This window comes from Bombina bombina, chromosome 1, assembly GCF_027579735.1.
Source record: "Bombina bombina isolate aBomBom1 chromosome 1, aBomBom1.pri, whole genome shotgun sequence".
Lineage (NCBI taxonomy): Eukaryota > Metazoa > Chordata > Amphibia > Anura > Bombinatoridae > Bombina > Bombina bombina.
This window is the reverse complement of record NC_069499.1, coordinates 925,866,598-925,889,346: the sequence shown is the minus strand read 5'-3', so window position 1 is coordinate 925,889,346 and position 22,749 is coordinate 925,866,598.

Here is a 22,749-nt window from a genome sequence, read left to right as displayed (position 1 = left end):
CACTTTTATCCCTGTTACCCAATTTTAACAGCCCAGCTAGTCCAGCTTAATTGGATCCAATCCTGTAGAAAAAAAACCATAAGAACCAGAAGAAATAAAAGTTTATGTGATGTAGATGTGGACCCCTGAGCCCTGTCCTCATCAATCTTCGGCCATCTATTGTAGCTTACGCTCTGTGAATTTCAGAGATAGATAATAAGGCAAACAGGGAGAGAGTACATCAGAAAAAAACGCTCAGAGTTCAGACGATAACCGTCCATTAATAAGCCTGGTCAATCCGGGTAGAGACAAACCACTGTGGGTATTACAAGTAACCTACATTACCCGTCCTGTGTGTCCAGAATTCAGCCGCCAGTTAGAGAGCCTCTGCTACTAGCAGCCCCCCCTCACGCAGCACCGGTGGGAGGGGGACCGTTTCTCCAAGCCGAGGAAAGCAGCGCAGCCGGAATAGGGAGCGGGACTCCGTGGAACAGGGGCTCCGTTACAGGCACCCCATACAGTATGAGGGCAGCCCCAGGGGATGTTAGCCTTAACCCCTCCTATCACAGCAGAGGGGAGCGGAGCGATCCAGCGAGCACAGCCTTTTCCCAGGGACTCCGACAGCTCAAACACCGCTCTCCTTCCGCAGCCCACAGGAGGATGAAACAGATCCGGCTCCTTGTTACACTCTCGGGCAGCACAGGGGAAACAGGTAGCAATTCGTTGTTCAGGTATTAAACCACAATACAAGACCAGTAGCCTCCGCCTTCCGTCTCTGTATGACCAAGAAAAGAAGTTCCAGGGCGCTGGGCATTAAGACTGCTTTATTTTAGGAGGTATTTATCCCAGCCAGAGGCCTCCTTTTAGTATAGGCGGTAGATAGTAGCGACAAAGTCATTAATAAAGATGTTTAACTTTGGCACCAGGTTTGGGTCCTTTTCAGAGCTGCTTCGCACAGCTATAGTGCAATGGTAAGGCACTATGGAGCTTCCAGCAGCGATGCATGTCAGCAATACAAGCCGCCCTCAGCTAGAGGGTTTAGGCGTGGTCCTCACCAATAGCTTGTAGGCAGGAGAGATCAGAGCAGGTGCAGCACCTGGTCACACACCTGTGCTCCTCCTCCAGAAGCTCCAGGGAATACCAAAATTGTATTTTTTTTTAATAGACATTGTTGTGCCACAGTTCATTTTAGGGAGTGTTTGAGTTTGGTCATTTAGACTAGCAAGTATCTCATTAACATATGAGTGAGAGCCCATTTGTTTGTAATTCATTCCACCAGAGCATAAACAAAATCTTAGACAAAGGGACTCCACTCCCTTGAGTTGGGACAACAGTCCTCCATGTTCAGTCACTTAAATCCCCTTTTTTCCTCATTCTGATGCTCAGTTTGAACTTCAGCAAGTCATCTTCACTATGTCTAGATGCTTCACTACGTCTAGATGCCTAAATGCATTCAGTTGCTGCCATGTGATTGGCTGATTAGTAACAGGTGTACCTAATAAAGTGGCAGGTGAGTATATATTCATACATATACATATTTAGACGTGTATATATGTTTCTATATATTAAATCCCTTTGCATGCTTTTTTTTCTAACACCTGAGACATGATATATTTGAGCTTATTTTTATGCAATTTTTTAAAACTATTTTTTATCAGTGTTATTATGAGTGTAACTGTACTTTTAAATGTAATTTTGATGTGTTTTGCCCAACTTTTTTGTCTCGCGTAACCAGAGCTCTTAGGTTGTGTTATGCCGACTCGCACTAAATTCAGCTACACTCAAGTGGACGCATTTACTTTTAACTCGTATTACCGTGTTACTTCTGACGCCCGCAAACAGCTGCAATAAACCCCTTTTCAATTGCGCATCTGTTAGTGCGCCACTCATAATCTAGCACTGTGTGTCCCTGGCCTTTAGTTGTGAGAAATATATGAAGCAAATAAAAGCTAAAACTGCTGTGTTTGTTTAGCAGCAGTGACGTGCACTCGTAGGAGGCAGGTGAGGCAGTGCCTCCCCTGGCCAATCTAGGTATTACAGCCTTTTTTTATATAAAAATAAAAAAATATTTTTTTTTCTTTCTTTTTTTTTTTAATAAAAAGGTGACCCCCCCTCCCCCCCCCACCAAAATCAGTACTTTATTATTTTGATGTGTTGTGTTATTTACTTGACTATTGACTTGTAAAAAAAACGTAATAGTAATAATACATTGACATTCATATTGCGCAACTAGACTCCAGCCAGCTATCCTTCTATTGCGCAATATGAATGCAATGTATTTACTGTGGAAGTGTATGGGCCGCTGAGAGACTGCCACCAGGAGGAGAATAAGTGCCATTGCAGTGCTCTCTTGCGGCCCATACTGCTCCCACCGGAGGCTTGACTCTGAAAGCCTCTGGAGCCGTGGCCGCCTCTCAGCCAATCAGACGACAGCAAGTCTGAGTCTATGTTGTGCTGAGCGGGAAGGAATTGAGGCGCGCGTCAGCGTCTGTCAGTGCGAGCCGTCATCAGATCAGGAGCCGAGTAGAGACATCAGTCAGTGTCAGTGAGTGTGCGGTCCAGTCCAGACAGGTCAGGCTGACAGGCAGCATCCTCCTCAAAACAGTGATGTGCACCTGCAACTTTATCCATGACCAGAGACCCCCACAGATCTGCGCATCAAAGAGGACAGTCAGTGTCTCAGTCTGACTGAACCGTTACCAACCGTTAATGGAAGAGAGAAGTGAGTCCTGAGTTCCCATACCAGTGCTTGAGTGTTGTGCTGTTACCGAGTCTCAGTCTTCTACAGACAGGTGAGGACACCAACAGTGTGAAATTCAGTCACAAACAATTTCCAAAACTATGGGGTAAAGTTATTGCTGTTAGTTGGTGCAAATGCACTGCAGTGCTCAGCCGAGAAAACTGACAAGCAGCTCACCTGAAGATTCTAGAGCTTCACTGCACATACAGTCATATAGAGGAGGTAATTTAGTAAGGTGATATTCAGAATAAAATTAACTCCTATAGGTAAACCACTCAGGGTGATGATGGGGAAAACGTACTACTGCTTATTTACAAATGTACAATTTGATTTGAGCAAAAAAAACAATAAAATAATGCAAGAAGAGGCGCCCACCTTGTATACAAGGTTTTTCAGTGCACTGCTGCCTCCTGAAGTGAGCACAGCTTTGATTGCTGTAAGGCCGGTAAGTTTATATAACCGGTAGTAAGTACAGTATGGTATGTGAGTAGCCACTGACAGGAGCACTGAGCTCAGTCCTACTGCTTTAGTCTGCAATGTACCTCCAGTGAGCTGGCTCAGGCTCTGCAATTTCTCTGCTAGAAGCTTGCCGTTTCTTTGCCACAGTCCCAGGAAGTTCCAGAAATGCTTCCTCTGCACACAGACAGGACACAATGACAGGAGAGAATTCAGTGAATGAACAAGGTAGGGGGGGGTCCGTTTTTTTTTTTTTATTTAAGTTATGGGTTATGGCATGCTGCTCTCACAGTGCATAAAGCTCCCAGCCTTCAGCTCACAGCAGAACACAAACGTTTTTAACCCCTGCTCCTGCTGGAAACGTGTTAGGTTGTGCTTAGCAATGTTCATGACTTTCTCTGCACACAAACACAAGAGAATTCAGTGAACAAGGAAAAGGGCTCTGGTTGTTTTATCTGATGTATATTGCATGCTGCTGCAACAGGACATAAAGTTTTCAGCCCCCACCCTCCAGCTCCCAGCAGAACACAAACTTCTTTTTTTTAACCCCTGCTGCTGCTAGAAATATTTGTTAGGCTGTTAAAAATTTTGTTGTTGTGTGTGTGTGTATGTATGACTGTATATGTATGTATGTATATATATATATATATATATATATATATATATATATATATATATATATATATATATATATATATATATATATATATACACATACATACCTACATACATACACATATACACAGATATAGTTGAATTTTACAGTGACAGTGCAGAAGAATAATGAGCTGTAGGAGTGCCAAATCTATGACAAGTATATGTGTGTGTACATACTGCATATATATATATATAATTAATATCATGGTTATATGTAAGCTGGTGGTTATACTTTAGCTAGCTATATGCTGTCCTAAGACATTGAAGTAGCTGCTTCTGTAAGCTTTTCCTGAAAACTTTAGGGAAATAGTGTTGCCTATTGACATTTTGGTAAAATCATAATGCAGTGTGAACTGTATTGAATGTCATCACATTAAGAATACTAATTAGTTAAGGAATAGTATCTGTACTTACTGCAGACTGCCAGACTCTACATACTTAAAGGGACATGAAACCCAAATTTTTTCTTTCATGATTTAGAAAGAGCATACAATTATAAACAACTTTCTAATTTACTTCTATTATCTATTTTGCTTCATTCTCTTGATATTCTTTGCTGAAAAGCATATCTAGATATGCTTAGTAGCTGCTGATTGGTAGCTGCACATAGATGCCTCCTGTGATTGGTTCACTGTGTGCATTGCTATTTCTTCATTAAAGTATATGTAAAGAATAAAGCAAATTAGGTAATAGAAGTAAGTTGGAATGTTGTTTAAAATTATATTCTCTACCTTAATCATGAAAGAAAATATTTGGGTATAGTGTCCCTTTAATGATGTGTTTACCTGCATTCATTTTAGCTGTCCAATAAAAATGCACTGTTCTGTAAATGTAAATATATACCAACTCAGTCACAAAAGTATACTTTATCACTTAGAAAAGTATTATTCAACCTTTACATTTTAATTTCAAAGGGACTTGCAGAAAAATGTCATTCTCATCATAGAAAGTGGAGAAATTGCTGTTTTTGAGAAGGTTAGACCATGCACTCTTATTTTTTCATTTGTATAAATAGTGACCTTGTTGTCCTTCACTATGGTCTGTACTTTGGAAAATGTCTGCCACAGCCTTTGTCTGTGCCTATCCCTGTTCACCAGCTGCCACTGGTTCACAAAATTTTTATATTTACTGAATAATGAAAGAATCTATAAGCAAAATTTGCAGCATTAAAGTAAAAAGTATGTTTTAAACATATTTTTTTTTTTTTTCAAAAGAATTTTATTCATTTTCAAACTTGTAGAAGTAACAATGAGGGACACGCAGGTCCCAAACACATACATCAATGGCATACAGGAGTATATGATTACGGATCGAACCAGGGGACCCAAAGATAAGAAATAATACAGTAGTGGTAAGATTAGATGGACTCCCCTGGTGGAGAGATGACATCTCACATCAGTCTGAGAACAAATGGGATATCTGAAAAGGAACCTATACAACACAACGCATGTCTTGAAATCAGAACAAAGTCTAAGGGGAGGGGGAAGGAGGGGGGGGGGGGAAAGGAGGGGGGGGAGCATAGAAGAGGAGAGGGAAGAAATGGAGGAAGATGGTAGATAGATCAAGGTTAGTCAGGCTGTAGGCTTTAGGACATGACAGGAGGGCTCCAGGAAGTATCAAACTTGTCCTTCCAATCAGCCCAAGCAAGCTCAAATATATCTAGTTTGTTTAAGTCGAAATATATAGTCTTTTCCATGGAGTATAAGAAGGCCATGGTTTTTTCAATCTCGTTCCATGAAGGAGGTTTTTCTTTTTTCCAGGACCTAGCCAAATTAGTCTTAATAGAGGCTAATAAGTAGGTACTGAAGATGCCTTGATGCTTAGGTAAGTCCTGTAAACCCAGGTGGAGCAAAGCAGTAGGCGGGCCAGGCGGAATTCTGATTCCGAAATCGGTAAGGGCGCGGAAACCTTGAGACCATAAGGAAGTGATTTTAGGGCATTCCCACCAGATGTGGAGCATGGTGCCCTGCGACCACAGTTCCTCCAGCAAAGATCAAAAGAAGAAAGCGCACAGGGCCGACTCAAGTGAAATATTTTATTAACAGTGAAGTATACACATAAAAACTGACACTTACAAGATTCGTAAGTGCTAAAAAGCACATCAGTTGAGCACTGTGTAGGTACAGCTGCTGCTCCTCCACACCAGGTTCAAGGTGGAAATTTTCAGGCACGGTATCCGGAACCCCTGCTCTGATAACCGTGGATAGGATTCTGAGGCAGCTGGCCAGACGCTTGCTCTTTAATAGCCTAACGCGTTTCCCCCGATCAGCGGCCGGGCTTCTTCATGAGGCAGTAATGACGTACGTCATTACTGCCTCATGAAGAAGCCCGGCCGCTGATCGGGGGAAACGCGTTAGGCTATTAAAGAGCAAGCGTCTGGCCAGCTGCCTCAGAATCCTATCCACGGTTATCAGAGCAGGGGTTCCGGATACCGTGCCTGAAAATTTCCACCTTGAACCTGGTGTGGAGGAGCAGCAGCTGTACCTACACAGTGCTCAACTGATGTGCTTTTTAGCACTTACGAATCTTGTAAGTGTCAGTTTTTATGTGTATACTTCACTGTTAATAAAATATTTCACTTGAGTCGGCCCTGTGCGCTTTCTTCTTTTTTTCTCTTTTACATGATACTGCATTGGAGCTGAGGATTGGATTGCCCAGCTGATCACAGGCAGCACGAAAACAGCCATTCAATAAATTGTTTGCAATCAAGGAAAGCAATATATATCTTCTTCTTGGAATATCCAACAAAAGAATATAATTGGACTGGACTCAATCTGACCATTTTTGATTATATGGACACAACCAGTAACCGTAAGGTATTATATACCATTTAAAGGGATAACACAAATAGGCTGAAATTGGTTTTTTAATTTGCAACTATCTGCAACTGCTTACATTCCTCTATCTTGTGTTTTTTATCCTGTTGTGGTTTTGATATAATCCTTTTTTGTTGCATTCGTAGCAAGATCTACCACGTGTGTATTTAGATACAATATATATATTAACCAGTCTTACATATATACATATATATTCTCTAGCGCAATTCATTTTTCTTTCAATCCTCCAGCAAAGAGGTGACACTCCTGGGTACATTCTTGCCAGCCGTGTGGGGACCAGATACCAGTGGGAAATCACCTTGTAATAGGTTTCGAACATAGTGATGCAATGGAGGGTTTTCTTCGTCAAAAGGATGGCCCTTTGCCAGGTGTCCACCGAGATTTGAGAGTTCAGTAAAGCCTCCCAGATCTGCAAATGCGGGGCAATTTCAGGTGGGACAGTACCATCGAGAGTCCCATAATGGAACGATAATGGTCGGATAAGTCTGTGACCCGTCTTCCAGACAGACTCCCACGGGGTGGACTGTCGAGAGGTGGTGGGGAGAAAACCCCAGCTTCTCAAGAGGCTTTTAATCCTAATGGTCTCAAAAAAGAGGACCGGAGGAATATCCCCAGGGGAACCCAGGAGAGTTGGATCTATAAAGCCATCGGGCTGTGATGCGGACCAAAAGTCCGAGACCCGCCGAATCCCTAGCCTGGCCCATATATTCGGGTGGGTATCCGCCAGTCCAGAAAGCAGACCAGCCACCGAAGTGATAGGGGAAGGGTGGGGGGCAATTAGTTGGCGGTGCCGGATCTTGTCCCAGACCTGAAGGCATTCTGTGATAACTAAATTGTTGATACCTAGAGTTCTGCGGCTGTGTGGCGGGGTACAAATAATATCCTTGAGCAGGACATTATGGGGTAGAGAGGCCTGTTCAATCTCGCGCCATTTATCACGGGACTGAAGAACTCCCCACTGGGAGATGTGGGTAAGCATGGCCCCCTCATAGTATTTTACCACAGAAGGGGAAGCCAGGCCTCCTAGGTGTATAGGAAATTTCAGATGTTTTTGTGCTATCCTGGGGGTCGAGCCCTTCCAAATAAATTTTGTTATTTCACTCTGAAACTGTAGCAAGAGTGGCATAGGGACTCTGATGGGGAGGCACCTAAACAAGTAGGTGAGCTTAGGGAGGAAAGACATTTTAATAGAGGCTATACGCCCCATCCATGAGATGGACTTGTGATCCCAAGCGTTTTTTAAGGATCTCAGTTCAGACAACAAGGGGATGTAATTGTCCTTGACCATTTTTGAGGCGTTGTTAGATATTCTAACCCCCAAATGTGTGACCTGCTCCTGCGACCATTTGAAGTTATAGCTCTTCTTTAAACTATTAATGTAATTGTGAGGGTATCCCCACCAATATATCTCTGTCTTTTGAGTGTTCAGTTTATAAAATGAGAGGTCGCCAAAGTTCTGTAGAACATCCAACAGTCTGGGAACAGCTCTACCGGGGTCCGCAGTGAAGATTGTGATATCATCTGCGAATAATGCAATTTTTTGCAGAGTGCCTGAAAGCATTATCCCTGGAATGGACGCATCATCGCGGATATGGGCAGCCAAGGGCTCGATTGCCAGGGCAAACAACAGCGGAGATAGGGGGCACCCTTGTCTAGTGCCATTGGAGATGCTGAAGGGATCAGACTGAAAGCCAAGACCCCTGACAGCAGCCGACGGGGCAGAATATAGCGCCTGAATAGCCCTGCATGTCGACTGGGGGAAGTTAAAGGTTCTGAGGGTTTCCCACAAGTAGGACCAGCGGATTCGGTCAAAAGCCTTCTCGGCATCCAAGGAGATAACCGAGAAAGGCTTCTGCATTCTGGTAGATTCACACACAATATTAACAAGACGCCTAGTATTGTCCGGCCCCTCGCGCTTGTGAATGAACCCTACTTGATCCGGACCTATAAGGTGCGGGAGAAGCCTGCTGATACGATTGGCAAGAATTTTAGAGTAGACCTTCACGTCTACGTTAATTAAAGAAATTGGCCTATAGCTTGCACAGGAGGAAGGATCCTTATCTGGTTTTGGCAGGGTGACTATGGCTGCTTTTAAGAATTCCTCCCTCAGGGAGCCTTCTTCACTTGCTAAGGTAAAAAACCTCTGCAAGTAGGGTGATAGTTCATTAACAAATACCTTATAAAACTGGGCAGAGAAGCCATCAGGCCCTGGAGCCTTAAAGGGTTTTAGATTTTTTATCGTTAGCTTAATCTCCGCCAAAGATAAAGGAGCTGTGAGGGAGTCTTGTTGCTCTGTAGTAAGAGTGGGGAGGTTAGCGGAGGTCAGAAAGTCTCTGATATCCTGACTAGTAGTTGGGGTGAGAGTCTCCGAATTTTCAATATTGTAAAGTTTGGAGTAAAAGTCAGCAAAGCATTCTCCAATCTGAGAGGGCCTCTTATGCAATTTGCCATTATAATTAATCTGGGAAATGCGGGAGTTACTATGCTTATGCCTGAGCCTATTAGCAAGCATAGTGTCAGGTCTATTACCTTTGTAATAGTATAATTGTTTTAGTTTGCTTAGATTAGTTTGTGTACGGCGGAGCTCTAGGAGGTTGATATGCTCCTTAACTGTAGCAATCTGCGCTGCCACATCAAGGCTAATGGAAGCGCGATTGAGGGACTCCAAGGATCTGAGTTTTGCGTGTGCCTGTGCAAGAGTAAGGCCCGCTCGTTTTCTCAGTGCTCCTTGTTTGCGAATGATAAGGCCCCTGATAGTTGCTTTTATCGCGCCCCAGAGAATATCGTCTGAGGTCTGGCCGTTGTCATTACAAACTAACAGTTCAGTCAGGTCCCGTCTTAATTCCTCCCTGAACGGAATATCGGCCAAAATGTGTCTAGGAAGGCACCAATTGGATTTACTTGGTGCTTTATCTGAGGGAAATAGATCCGCCGTTACAAGGTCATGGTCCGACCAAGAACAGAGTGGGATACTGGAGCAGGAGACTGAGTCCAAAGACCCAGCCTGACAGAAGATATAGTCCAGTCGGGAGTAAGTTTTGTGGGGGATAGAGAAATGAGTAAAGTCCCTATCGTTAGGATGTAGACTTCTCCAAATGTCGAAGTATCCATATTGCGACATTACTGCCCTAAATTGGGCAGAGATATATGTCTCTTGCGAATGCTTACTGCCCGCTCGAAGCTGTTTGCGGTCGAGATTTGGCTCCCATGTCATGTTGAAGTCTCCCGCAATCAAAACCCTCCCTTGCCTAATCGTATCAAGTGTCTGCAAAATAGTACGGAGAGATGCAGGCTGGCGGGAGTTAGGAAGATAAATGGAGACCAATGTATGAAGAACATGGTCCAGTTTACAAACCAGAATTGTATATCTGGCTTGGGGATCAGTAAGTGCATAAAGTTGCTCGTAGGCGATCCTGTTGTGAAGCAGGATGGCCGTCCCTCTAGCTTTTTTGGAGAAGGGTGAGTGTTCCAGGACTTTATAGGAATGAGAGTGAAAATATTGAGGGGCGCCCGACTGCCAGTGAGTCTCCTGCAGGAAGACTACGTCAGGATTGTGGAATCTCAGTTCACGTGACAAAAGACTCCTTTTAAAGGGGGAGTTAAGCCCCCTAACATTATGTGTGAGCACCTTTAAAGAGTGCGCCATCTCACTACCGTGGCCTGGGGACAGGGGATAGGATGGAAATTGAAGAGAGGGGGTTAGAGGGGGAAATTAGGACAGGAAATCAGTTCTGAGGTGTTGTAATAGGAAATGAGGTGAAAATAGTTCACCTAAGTGGAACCCTGGCGTGGGCTACCTATGTGGGGGGGGAGCTAGGAATAGGTACAGGGAGAAAGCCGAGACCATCGGCCCCTCACTGTGCACAAGGGAAGGAAACAAATAAGTCTATAAACATATATTTAACCTGTGAAAACAGTAATGGATATGTACATACAACAACAAACCTGAGTAAGGTACGAAGCATCCAGATTAGGTAAATAGAAAATCAGTCATAACATGTTGAGGAGAAAAAAAAAACAAAAAAAAAAAAACGGTACTTATGCTATCTAAAGGGAGGAGGTAATACTATGCCTATTCATTTAGAGATGAATGACCTGTGCTGGGTTGACCACATAAAGTATTAGAAAGCATGTATAAACCCTGGTAATACAAATATGCACACAAATTACAAGAAGGAAAAAATAATAATATTGACTGTAACTTTAGACCCGATATGGGCCGCTAAGAGTCCAGTGCTAGCTAAGTACCGCTGTCGCTGTGGGGCCATCCATAGAGAATGGACCCTATGTTAGAGCATGATGACAGATTAAAGTTGTTGTTGACCAATGGTGCCCTGCATTCAGGAGGAGGGATCTTGGGGACCCCGGGAGTCCTGTGCCTGCTGTGTTTTTTGCCTTTTGGAACGCTGATCCTTAGCGGTCCATTCTGGGGCAGTAGCCCTCAATTTTGCCTTGATGGGAATAGGTTCCGTCGTGTCTCCTTTGGTAAGACCCCACTGTGCCAGCAATACAGTGCCCTGTGCCAGTGAAGAAATTATGTGGGTTTGATTGTCCCTTGTAATCAACAACTTAGACGGGTATCCCCATCTGTAACGGATGCCAGCATTTCTGAGAGCCAGTGTGACTGGTTGGTACTGCCTTCTGAATTGTAGGGTGTGAGCCGACAAATCGGGAAGAAGCTGGATGGTTTGAAACTTTTCTGGCAACTGAGGCTTACGGGAGGCGGCCTGCATCAGCTTGTCTTTAAAGAGGAAACTGTGAAAACAGGCTATAACGTCTCTTGGCTTTTCTTGTGAGACAGACCTGGGGCGTAGAGCTCTGTGAACTCTTTCAATAGTGGTAGTTAGGCCCTCCATAGGACCCAACAGGCTACCGAAGAGCTCTTGGAGAAAACCTTGTAGATCTGCTGGTGTAATGTCCTCCGGTATACCCCGAAATCTTATATTATTCCTGCGGGCCCGATCTTCAACGTCCGCCAGCTTAAACTCGAGCTGACTCAGCTGGTCAGCCAAAGACTCAGAGTAGGCCAAAAGGTTTGATTGATCCGTAACAATATCATCTTGCCGCCTTTCTAGGGAGTCCACCCTTTCACCTATCTCCGAAATATCCTTTTTGAGCTCAGCATGATTTTTTTGAATTTCTTTGGTGGTTTTAAACATATTTTAATAAGCCTGGCTTTCTAGATCTCATAATCAGAGCAAGCATTTTGTTATCCAGCAAGAGTTTCTGTTACAATCCTTTAGACTAAAATCAGATATTTACTAAGTTGACCAGTTTTCCAAGACACCATTTAAAGGGACATGAAACCCATATGATTTCTTCCATGATTTAGAAAGAGCATGCAATTTTAAATAACTTTCCAATTTACATCTAATATCTGGTTTTCTTCATTCTTTTGATATCCTTTGTTGAAATTCATATCTAAATATGCTCAGTAGCTACTGAGCATATTTAAATATGATTTTCAACAAAGGGTATCTGATTTTCTTCATTCTTTTGATATCCTTTGTTGAAAATCATATCTAAATAGGCTCAGTAGCAACTGAGCCTATTTAGATATGAATTTCAACAAAGGATATCTGATTTTCTTCATTCTTTTGATATCCTTTGTTGAAAATCATATCTAAATATGCTCAGTAGCTACTGAGCATATTTAGATATGATTTTCAACAAAGGATATCTGATTTTCTTCATTCTTTTGATATCCTTTGTTGAAAATCATATCTAAATATGCTCAGTAGCTACTGAGCATATTTAGATATGATTTTCAACAAAGGATATCAAAAGAATGAAGACAATCAGATATCCTTTGTTGAAAATCATATCTAAATATGCTCAGTAGATACTGATTGGTGGCTGCATATAGATACCTCATGCGATTGGCTCGCCCATGTACATTGCTATTTCTTCAACAAAGGATATCTAAAGAATGAAGGCGTATCTGATTCCTAGCCACTGCCTCACCAGCCTCTGAAGTCACCGCACATCACTGTTTAGCAGCCTATGCCAGCGGGAAAACCTAAATATACCAATATATTTTTATAATTATGTAACCTATATTACACATGCAAAATGAAGAAACATATTTTATATAAATGCACATCTTTCCATAGCAAATGCACTATTATATAACAAGCTATTACTTATGCAACTTACTCTTACTCACTGCTAATTGTGCTTGTTCACTATTACAGCAAATTGTGCTTGTTCACTGTTATAGCTTATTGTGAAAACATTAAAAATCTAAGTCTAACTAACCACAGAGATAATAATTTTTTTATGTTTATTTCAGTGCGAAAATTAGAGTATCAAAAGATGATGTTGAAAATAATTATTGAGTGAAATAAGGAGAGTTTCAGTCAGCAATGAAGATGAGCAGATTGCATTTTAAAGGGACAAGCAGCTGGTACACGTTCATTGTATTCAAAGCAGCTAAAGGAACATCTTTTCAAATGTGGTGGGCTGTTCTACCCCTCACTGACAGACTGATTTCTGTAGCTGCCTTATGTTTACAAAGATTTTGTACAATACTTCAGTGTTAAATTTTCAATATAGCCAGTTTCAACAGAAAAAAGGAGCTATTTCAAATGACAAAAAAAAGGCAATGGGGCTGAGCCAGCAAGTCATTGGGGTGGCTGCATAATTTAGAGCTTATTAGAATTGTAGTTTTGGATTTAGGGGCCTTTTTAGGGATTTTGTCATTAAGGTATATTCAGATATTAAGGCCTCTTTGTTGATTAACAACTCCATGTCAGACTCATTTATGCTAACTAGAGGCACCCGTTAGGGATGCCCGATGTCCCCGCTATTGTTTGATCTTATAATAGAACCTTTGGCTATTAGATTAAGAAACATGTTGATCGGAATTAATATAGACCAGGTAAAATTTAAAACTGTTCTATTTGCAGATGACCTTCTGCTATTTGTTGCTGAGCCAAGAAAGCAGATTGGTGCAATTATTAATCTGCTCGAACAATACGGTAGAGCCTCAGGGTACAAAACAAATTTCTTGAAATCTAAAATCTTGTGGCTGAAGCACAATTCAGAAGAATCACAACCCTTTCAGTTTATAGAAACTAACACATTGGAATATCTGGGGCTGAAGATCTCCGCTAATACAGCAGATTGGTATAAAGATAACTTTGTATCAGTACTGAAGGATAGCAGAGAAAAATTAAAATCATGGGTCTCACTCCCGGTTTCACTGACAGGCAAGATAGCTCTCTATAAGATGTTTATTGTCCCTAAGATTCTGTACACTTTGAGGATGTTTCCTCTTTTAATAAACAAAGCTGATCTACGTCTCTTTAATCAAGCTCTGAGAGTGTTCCTTTGGAGTGGGAGAAAGCCAAGACTGAAATTAGCCAAGCTATATCAATCTTATTTTAAAGGCGGGCTCGCTTTACCCGATTTTTATGACTCCAAGTCAAATAAAGTTTACACATTCAATAGATTTCAAGAGATCTTCCCGGAAGTTCAGAAAAAACATATATTCTATTTTATTCAAGCAAAAAGCTATATTCTTAAACTAGTGAATTTGGATCCCCAGATGTGGGAACAACACCAGCTGGTCGATGTGGTAAAGGTTAGGAAGGGATTATTATCCTTTATCTACAAATTTTTGGTATCTTTGGAAGAAACATCGGTTTTAGCAGATTTGACTTCCCAGTGCTCAACACTGGTTGATTCGCCTGATCTTGAGACAATACTCTTAAAGAGTTTGAAGACTGCACAGAGGTTGTTTTCCTCATCTTATTATAGGGAAACTCAATTTAGGGTGATACACAGAGATTATTTAACCCCTCGGAGAGTGGCTAAGTGGAACAAGAATGTGTTTAATATCTGTTCTAAATGCCACTTTCAGTACCCTGACTTGATTCATCTAGTCTGGGGATGCCCCAAGGTAAATCAATTTTGGATGAAGGTAGAATATTTTCTCTCTAATATAGTAAAGAAAAAGATTCAGCTAACACGAGACTCTATTCTTTTTTTAAGATCCCACGCCGCTTGGGATAAATATGTTGACTTTATACTAGTAGCGTTAATAATTATTAGAACACTTCTCTTTAAATATTGGATTTCATGTAAGACACCCACTATCTCAGAAGTGAGGAAAGTATTATTAGATTCATCAATTAAGGCAGCGTATGAATCAAAATTGGGGGGGCCCTCAGGAGAAAAATTCTGTAGAAGGTGGAGGGTTTTCGTGGGCCTTCAGGGAAATGACCTTGTACAATATATAGAACAAATCATCAACATTAAACTAGATTAGGGAGGGGTTGGAGGATGTGGGGTGGGGGGGAGGCGAGAGGAGAGAGGGAATACTTTTTTTACTACTTTTTTTTTTTTTTTTTTGGGTTGTCCGGGAAAGGGTTTTGGCTATTTGGCTTTTTGCCTGCATAACTGAGAGGTGAAGGACCATTGACTGGAACCTCGTGACATCCAGATATAACATCTCGAAAGAGGATCTAAGCAGCAGAAAAATTTGGGGTAAGCTGTTGGTGGCTCCACCGGCTCCAATACTTATAGTCTCATCAAAGACCTATGACCATCTAACATAGGGATCACAGAGCCCGCAATTAACTCATAAATGCCTTTCTCCAACTGCTCAATCACATTTACCCTCTTTTTATTTACCTTTCATACATACAGTAGTTATATACAAGAGTTCTATAAAAAAAACAATGCTGCTGTTTTCTTCATAAATGGAAAGAGTCCACAGCTGCATTCATTACTTTTGGGAAACTAGGAACCTGGCCACCAGGAGGAGGTAAAGACACCCAAGCCAAAGGCTTAAACACCTTTCCCTCTTCCCTTATCCCCCAGTCATTCTTTGCCTTTCATCCCAGGAGGTTGGCAGTGAAATGTGAGAAGTTTTTAAATAGTCTCTTATGGAGGGTAGTACTCTTCGGTATGGGACTGGAGTTTTAAGTAGTCCTGTCAGCCTCTCAGTGAGAGCATGGATGAAAGTTAGAGTCTGGAGATGCAGGGAGAGTCTTTCTGCAAAACCATCCCGACTCGTATTAACATCTCCACAAGCAATCAGCGTTAACGAGTTTTGCTGCCTGCTTTCTTCTCTCAAGTCCATGGCAGAGGCGACGCTACTATCTGTCACACTAGAAGGGCCTTGTTCGTGTTCCATGGCGCAGATTCCATTAAGATCGTTTCATTTTCTTTCATTATGATTGCCTGATATTACAAATGTTTTCCCGAGAGGCTACCACCTTGTGGGATTAACTATAACTCAGGATCTCAGTGAGGCTCCTTTTGTATCTTGGAATCAAGGGTTAATATCTCCTGTGGGGGGTTATTGAACAGGGTTTTTTTAAATCATGTTTGTTATGTGATTCAACCTGCTTATGTGTGGTATTACTTTTATTGCTCTTGGCTAGGAACATAACGGCCTTTGGAAGTGATGCAGCCTTTACGGTTGAGCTAGCTTTTTCTGGACCACATGGTGCACCTGGTGACCGGGCGTGGTCACGTTTTGACTCTCCATTTCTGCATTCCTGACCGCGTGGTGACGGAAAATTTCTGGTCCGCTGGTGTCTGGGTCCTAGGAGGTGGTGAGTGCCTCAGCCATTGTGGGTGTCAGGTGCCATTTACTTTTCTTATTTGGTCCGTTTTTTGTAGTCAATTACCCAGTTATGAAGGATTCTGATAATGTGGAGACGAATGTCTCTGACTCAGAGTCTATTTCTCGTGTGGAATATGAATTGGCCCGGGTGATACATGCCCTCCAGTTATGTTCAGAATGCCATTTTAGAGTGCTCAATTCCTCGGGATCGGGGAATCAAGGAGCCGCAGAGCCACCCGTGTCTAGGGGTCTCGTTCCCCGAGTGGCGAGTTCCCTACCTCCAACTCTTACTACACATGCAGGTAACCCAGATTTTCCTTATCCTTCTCTGGAAGGTGACTTGTTCCCCCCGGAGGTTATGGAACATTTTCGCATGTCCATTATTATGGCACTGGTGCATCTGCAGCTACCAGAAGTGTGCTTACGATATTGTACGTGTTCCGTTGACTGGGGCTCCTCAGGCATGGGATGGACTGCTCAACTATCTGGGGGAACGACTGTCCCTGAGGCTTCAGGGGTCAACCTTCAGGGTCGCAGTCATCTTCTGCTCTGGCGAGGGTATGGTATGCCTTTTGTTATAGACTGGCACGCCTTCGTGTCCTTTTGAGGCACATTCTGGCATTGTTGGAGGATCCCATCCTTAACTGATACGGGAAAACTCAGTCTTCTACTTCGAATGGCTTGCAGAATTAGCTATATGAGGATGAGGTAATCTTCTTGTAGCCTTGTTTATTGAGTATTCTGTCCAGTCCTGAGCTGGAAGAACATGATCCCGGTCTTGCAGGTGTGTCTGTTCTTCTTGGGGGATAACCTAAGGGTTGCCTTAGCTTTTATTTTCATCCGGTTGAGCTCATGTTTATGTATTTCCTTCGGGAATTTTTTCTGGAATCGATACTCACGATTTTTGATGGCACAGTTTACTTCTACGGAATTTTGTTTGATGTGAGAACATGTTAGTCCTATGTTTAAATTTGCTGTTTATTCCCCATCTCTGGGGATGACTGTTTGCAGCCTTGACAGTATCGACCCTGAGTTTCAGGCTGGTCCTGATTGGGTTCGGACCCTTTTGTCTTGTGGCTTCTTTCAGACACGTGGCGCCTGTTCTTCCTGGCTGGTCCGGTTGAGGCTCCGAGTGTTTAACATTATTATTTGTGTTTTTACAAGTTCAGCTAAGCATTCTGTGAGGGCCTGAGGGTCCTCGAGGTATGGGAGATTGGTTCAGTCCTTGTTAGCCCCTCTAGCTGGTCGACTGGGATACAGGGAAGTTCCGCTGCAACACACTCTGTTTTCCATTATTTCGTCTGGAATGGGAGTGTTTCCTTCCCCGCGTGGGTTTGAAGGTGGAGGAATCAGGGCCTCCTTGCCGCCAGCCCTGACGGTCTTGCCTTTCAGGGGTTCCTTGGAACTGTCTTTTTATGACTTGTTCCCTTGGAGGTTCTCTTCCCTTAGGTCGAGATTTCTGGGCCTTGTCCATTTCTCCTTAGCAGTTTTAACTGCTTTATGGGGAGGGCCGTGTGGTTTTTCCTTCTTCGGGAGTTTATTGTTTTCCCTATCAGGGTCGTTAGGCTATGTTGTCTCCTTCTCCGAGCTTCGCTTAGGGGTTTTGCTCTACTGGGGTTTGGGATGCTCTGCATTCTTTTTCATTGGGTGTGGTCCTCCGGTTGCGTACTCTGAGGAGATATGGAGACTTGCCTTTGTTCTACTCGCTCTTCGAGTGCCTTTGTTCCTAGAGGTCTTTAGAGTCTTGGCATGCCTCTGTCGTGCTCCAGCTACTTTTTGAAGTGTTTGGACTCTTGTAGGGGGTATTTGCTTCCTTTTGGGTTGAGATTTGTGAGTGAGTATTGTTCCCGTTCTCAGGGTTAGTCCGGTTATTCCCCGGTGAGGTCTGATTTTTCAGACAGGGTATTCGGGTTCCCTGGGGTGTTGTTTGTTTTAAAAATTTTGGCTCGGGGCTATAGTTTTGTTTGGAATCTGTCTGGAAGTCCAGAAACTTATGATCCTGTGGCTGATCGGGGCGATCCAATTTTTACCAGGGAACATAGGCTATGGCCTAAGGAATGACTAGTTAAGCCTGCTAGTAGCTTGGCCAGGTTCTGGGCGCTATCGGATGTGCTACTTATGGCTTGCCTTGTCTTTTGAAGAATGTATATTCCCCTTCATGGGGAGTTCTTTCTGTGTTCTTTGGGATGCCTGGATGTCTTTCATTCGGCTTTTGTTTTCATCAGACTTGGCTCATGCCTTGTTAGCATGTGCACTGTTCTTATATGTGCCCTTCACTTTGCAGGGTTGTATGGTTCTTCTTATGAGGGGGGGGGGTCCTCTCTCTGGAGGTTTGTTGTCCTGTCCTGCGTGCAGAAAGTTGCAACAGGTATTTTTATCCTGTAAGGGAGCTTGTGCTGTTCCTTCTGTGGAGATTGGAATCTCCATATTGAGACTGTCAGTTATAATGGGTCCTCATAGGAATCTTCTGCATTTGCGATGTTCATCTCCTATGGAGTTATCTTTGGCAGTTCCTGATTGAAGAAGCTCTTGGGTTAGCACCCGAGTTCTGTTGGGGTGACCAAGTTTAACCCATTCCGTCCTTCCCTAGGGGTGGGTGTTTGGGGTCCTTTCGGTTCCCCTGTTTTTCAGACCTGCCTGTCGCTTGGGCTGGTCCAGTGTGGAGCAGGATCTGAGATATGTGTTCGTCCTCGGGCCTTTTGTGGTTCAGTAAGCCTTCTTGAGGTTTTGTGCTTTCTCTATGTTCAAGATATTTGAGAAGGACTGATGGCTTTTGGATAGCCTGTGATGTGCCCACTGTTTAGTGGATGTTTAGCAGTCTGGCATTTAGGATTTGATATCTTTTTTCAGCTGGTCTTGCCGGCAAGTATTCTTTTTTAGGGTCATCCTGATATGATTGTAGCGTGTGGGTTGACTCAGGTGTTCACTTATCTGGGCTTGCTGCACATATTCAATCTGTGAATATTTCGATATTCTGAGTTATCTGTGACTTGAGGACTCTGTCTTTAGTTGTGTTTTAAGATGCGGTTGCATTGTATTGAGGAGAAGTTTTCTTCTCGGCTTCTGTTCCCGGTCTTAACCTTGTGGTTTCTACGTATTCCGGGGTCTGACCTGCTGTTTTGGTTTAATGGTTAGCTTAGTGGCTTCACTACCTGAAGGTTGAGAGTTTGCATACCCACTGTGGGTGCTGTGCTTTCTCATTGCCTGCCTGTTTCTCAAGACCGTTTCGGTTCTCTGTGAGCTTGGGTTGGTTCTCGGGGTTCCCTTTTTCATTTGGAACCAGTTGCACTATATTTGAGGTCCTTTTCGGGGATCCTTGATGTTTTCTTTCACGTTTTCTCCTTTTTTGGGGAGTTTTTGGTGCTTGACCCCTTTCTCTAGTATGGGGTGGGTTGTTGGGGACCGACTGCTGGGCGGCGGTGTCTCCCGGAGGCGGGTTGGCTCAGTCGAGTACTTTTCTGCGGTCTCTAGCAAGGTTTATGGACTATCTGTGGGTCAGTGTCCTTGGGGGCTTTTTCAAAGCTTTATCGGCTTCGGATGAAGCAGGTTTTTTGTGTAGGGTTTGTGGTGCCCTCAGAATTGTACCCTCCCATTTTGCATTCAGTGTCCTCTATAGCTTGGGTATTGTTTTCCCAAAAGTAATGAATGCAGCTGTGGACTCTTTCCATTTATGAAGAAAAACATAAATTATGCTTATCTGATCATTTTCTTTTCTTCAGATGGAAAGAGTCCACAGCTCTCCGCCCGTGTTTTTCTATATGGCGTCTGTTATTTTTATTCTTCTGGCATCTTTTCACCCTGATATTTCTTCTACTGTTCCTTGTTCCTCGGCAGAATGACTGGGAGAGGTATTTAAGCCTTTGGCTGGGATGTCTTTTCCTCCTCCTGGTGGCAATGTTCTGAATTTCCCAAAAGTAATGAATGCAGCTGTGGACTCTTTCCATCTGAAGAAAAGAAAATGATCAGATAAGCATAATTTATGTTTTTGCTACCTTTATTTAAAGTTGCACGCATTGCAAAGACTTACATGTTAATTTTAAGAAATAGCAGTTTTATGTATTATACCTCTGTAATTAAAGCCAAGCCGTTTTGCATGTTCTCCTATATGCTTTATGTAAAAAAACAGCTATTACAGTAGATCGTTGCTCTCTATCACTACATTTATATTGGCTTTTTACTTGATTAGACCTATTCAATGGGAGATTCAATCGAGGCATGTACTTGTATATTGTAATGGGCAAATTAGTTACCTTGCTAAACAAGCTCCTTATTTGTTAATATTAAAGGGACACTGAACCCCAATTTTTTTTTCGTGATTCAGATAGAGCATGACATTTTAAGCAACTTTCTAATTTACTCCTATCAATTTTTCTTCATTCTCTTGGTATCTTTATTTGAAATGCAAGAATTTAAGTTTAGATGCCGGCCCATTTTTTGGTGAACAACCTGGGTTGTCCTTGCTGATTGGTGGATAAATTCATCCACCAATAAAAAAAAATGCTGTCCAGAGTACTGAACCAAAAAAAAGCTTAGATGCCTTCTTTTTCAAATAAAGATAGCAAGAGAATGAAGAAAATTTGCTAATAGGAGTTCATTAGAAATTTGCTTAAAATTGCATGCTCTATCTGAATCATTAAATAAGGTGCTAACACCTTATTTCTTTTTTATCAATGCTTATTAGAGTTTTACTTGAGAGAAAGAGGCAAACATTGTTTATCTATTAAAAGACACATGGTGATCCCTCCTCAATTTAATTCCGTCAATCTCTTCCATCTCTAACCAATTCTGAATGCACAGCACGAGTAATCTAGTGTACCTACTTCAGATGATGGAATGGTGAGTTACTCCCTTGTAATTCCCTTGTATCTCATGTCTTCCTTGTTAAGGCACTGGATGAAAACTATTTCTTTCCTAAGACATGGAGAGTCCACAAAGTCATTCCAATTACTAGTGGGATATTCACTCCTGGACAGCAGGAGGAGGCAAAGAGCACTAAGCAAAGCTGTTAAGTGTCACTTCCCTTACCCATAACACCCAGTCATTCTCTTTGCCTCTGTCAATGGAGGAGGTGAAGTTCGGTGTCTAAAGATATATTTCCTTTTCTGGGTACTTTTTCCTGAAAGCAAGGATTTGGGTTTAGCTGTGTCCACATCAATCTATTGAGTAAGAGTAGTGGTGGCTTTTATGCAGTTTGGAAGTGGTGAGGTGGTCCTTGCTTGGTTTCCTAACACTTTGCTGTTCTATTTAAACAGAGTGACACTCTATACCACTTACAGGATTGACTTTGTCCGCAGTGGCACATCTTTAATTCAGTATACATGGTCTTCAATTCAGTATACATGGTCTGAGATTAATTGTCTTTTATATGAATGTATGTATGTTTATTATATATATTTTTTTAACTATTGTGTTTTACATAGAATATAAACATTGTGCAGCAGTGACCGGTCACTTAACGATACATATTATTAATTTTTTATCTTTTTTAGCAATAAATATATTGTTTGTACTCATCTGAGAGATTACATCTGTTATTTGGTCTATCCATTTGTATTGTTGATAGTTTCCTCTTGCTATAGTAGCGCTGATCCAATCCAGTTTACCCGTAACATTATATATTTTTTTTTACTTTTTTTTTTCAGATACCCAAGACTTACACCGTTGGAAAGGTTAGGCTATTACCTTTCCAATGGTGGGTCTTGGGGGTCTGTAGCTGCTTAGATGCCTGAGATACAGGCCTCTAAGCAGCATGCCTCCATTCCCTTTACTTGTTATTGTAATTTTTAAATAAAGTTGCGCGGTGACATCATCACGTCATTGCGCGTGATGTCGCCACGCAAAACGTGAAGTCCCGGCGATGCCTGTCACTATACAGGCCCTCTGTGACGGCTCAGAGCCGTCGTTAGCACTCAAAGGGTTAACCAACTTTCTAATTTACTGCTATTATCAAATTTTATTTTTTCTCTTGGCATGGTTTGTTGAAAAGCGGGGAGGTAAGCTCAGGAGCGTGCACATGTCTTCAGCACTATATGGGAGCAGTTTTGCAAGACTGTTATATATTTACAGAAGCTATAGATGGCAGCACTTTTTCCTGCAATCTAGTGGTGCACTCTACCTACCTAGGTATCACTTCAAAAAAGAATACCATGAGAATAAAGCAAATATTATAATAGAAGTAAGTTGGTAACATGTTTTTTTTTAATAACATGCTTTGTCCAAATCATTAAAATAAGAAATAGTAAAGAGTGCAAGAGATCTAAGTGCAGATGTAAAATTAATCAGATGTATTAAATGTTAAAAACAAACTCACATGTAGTGACCCCAAACAATTGTGAGGTATTGGATAGTCTCGAACATCCACACATAACACTGCATCATCTCGCCGGGTGTTTCATACAAGTCTCTCCTGGTAGTGTTTGTAAATCACCAGTTGTCAAGGGCCCTGTTTTTGGCAACCAATTGGGTAAGAGCAGGGCCTGTCAATCACCAAGTGAGTTTGCGGT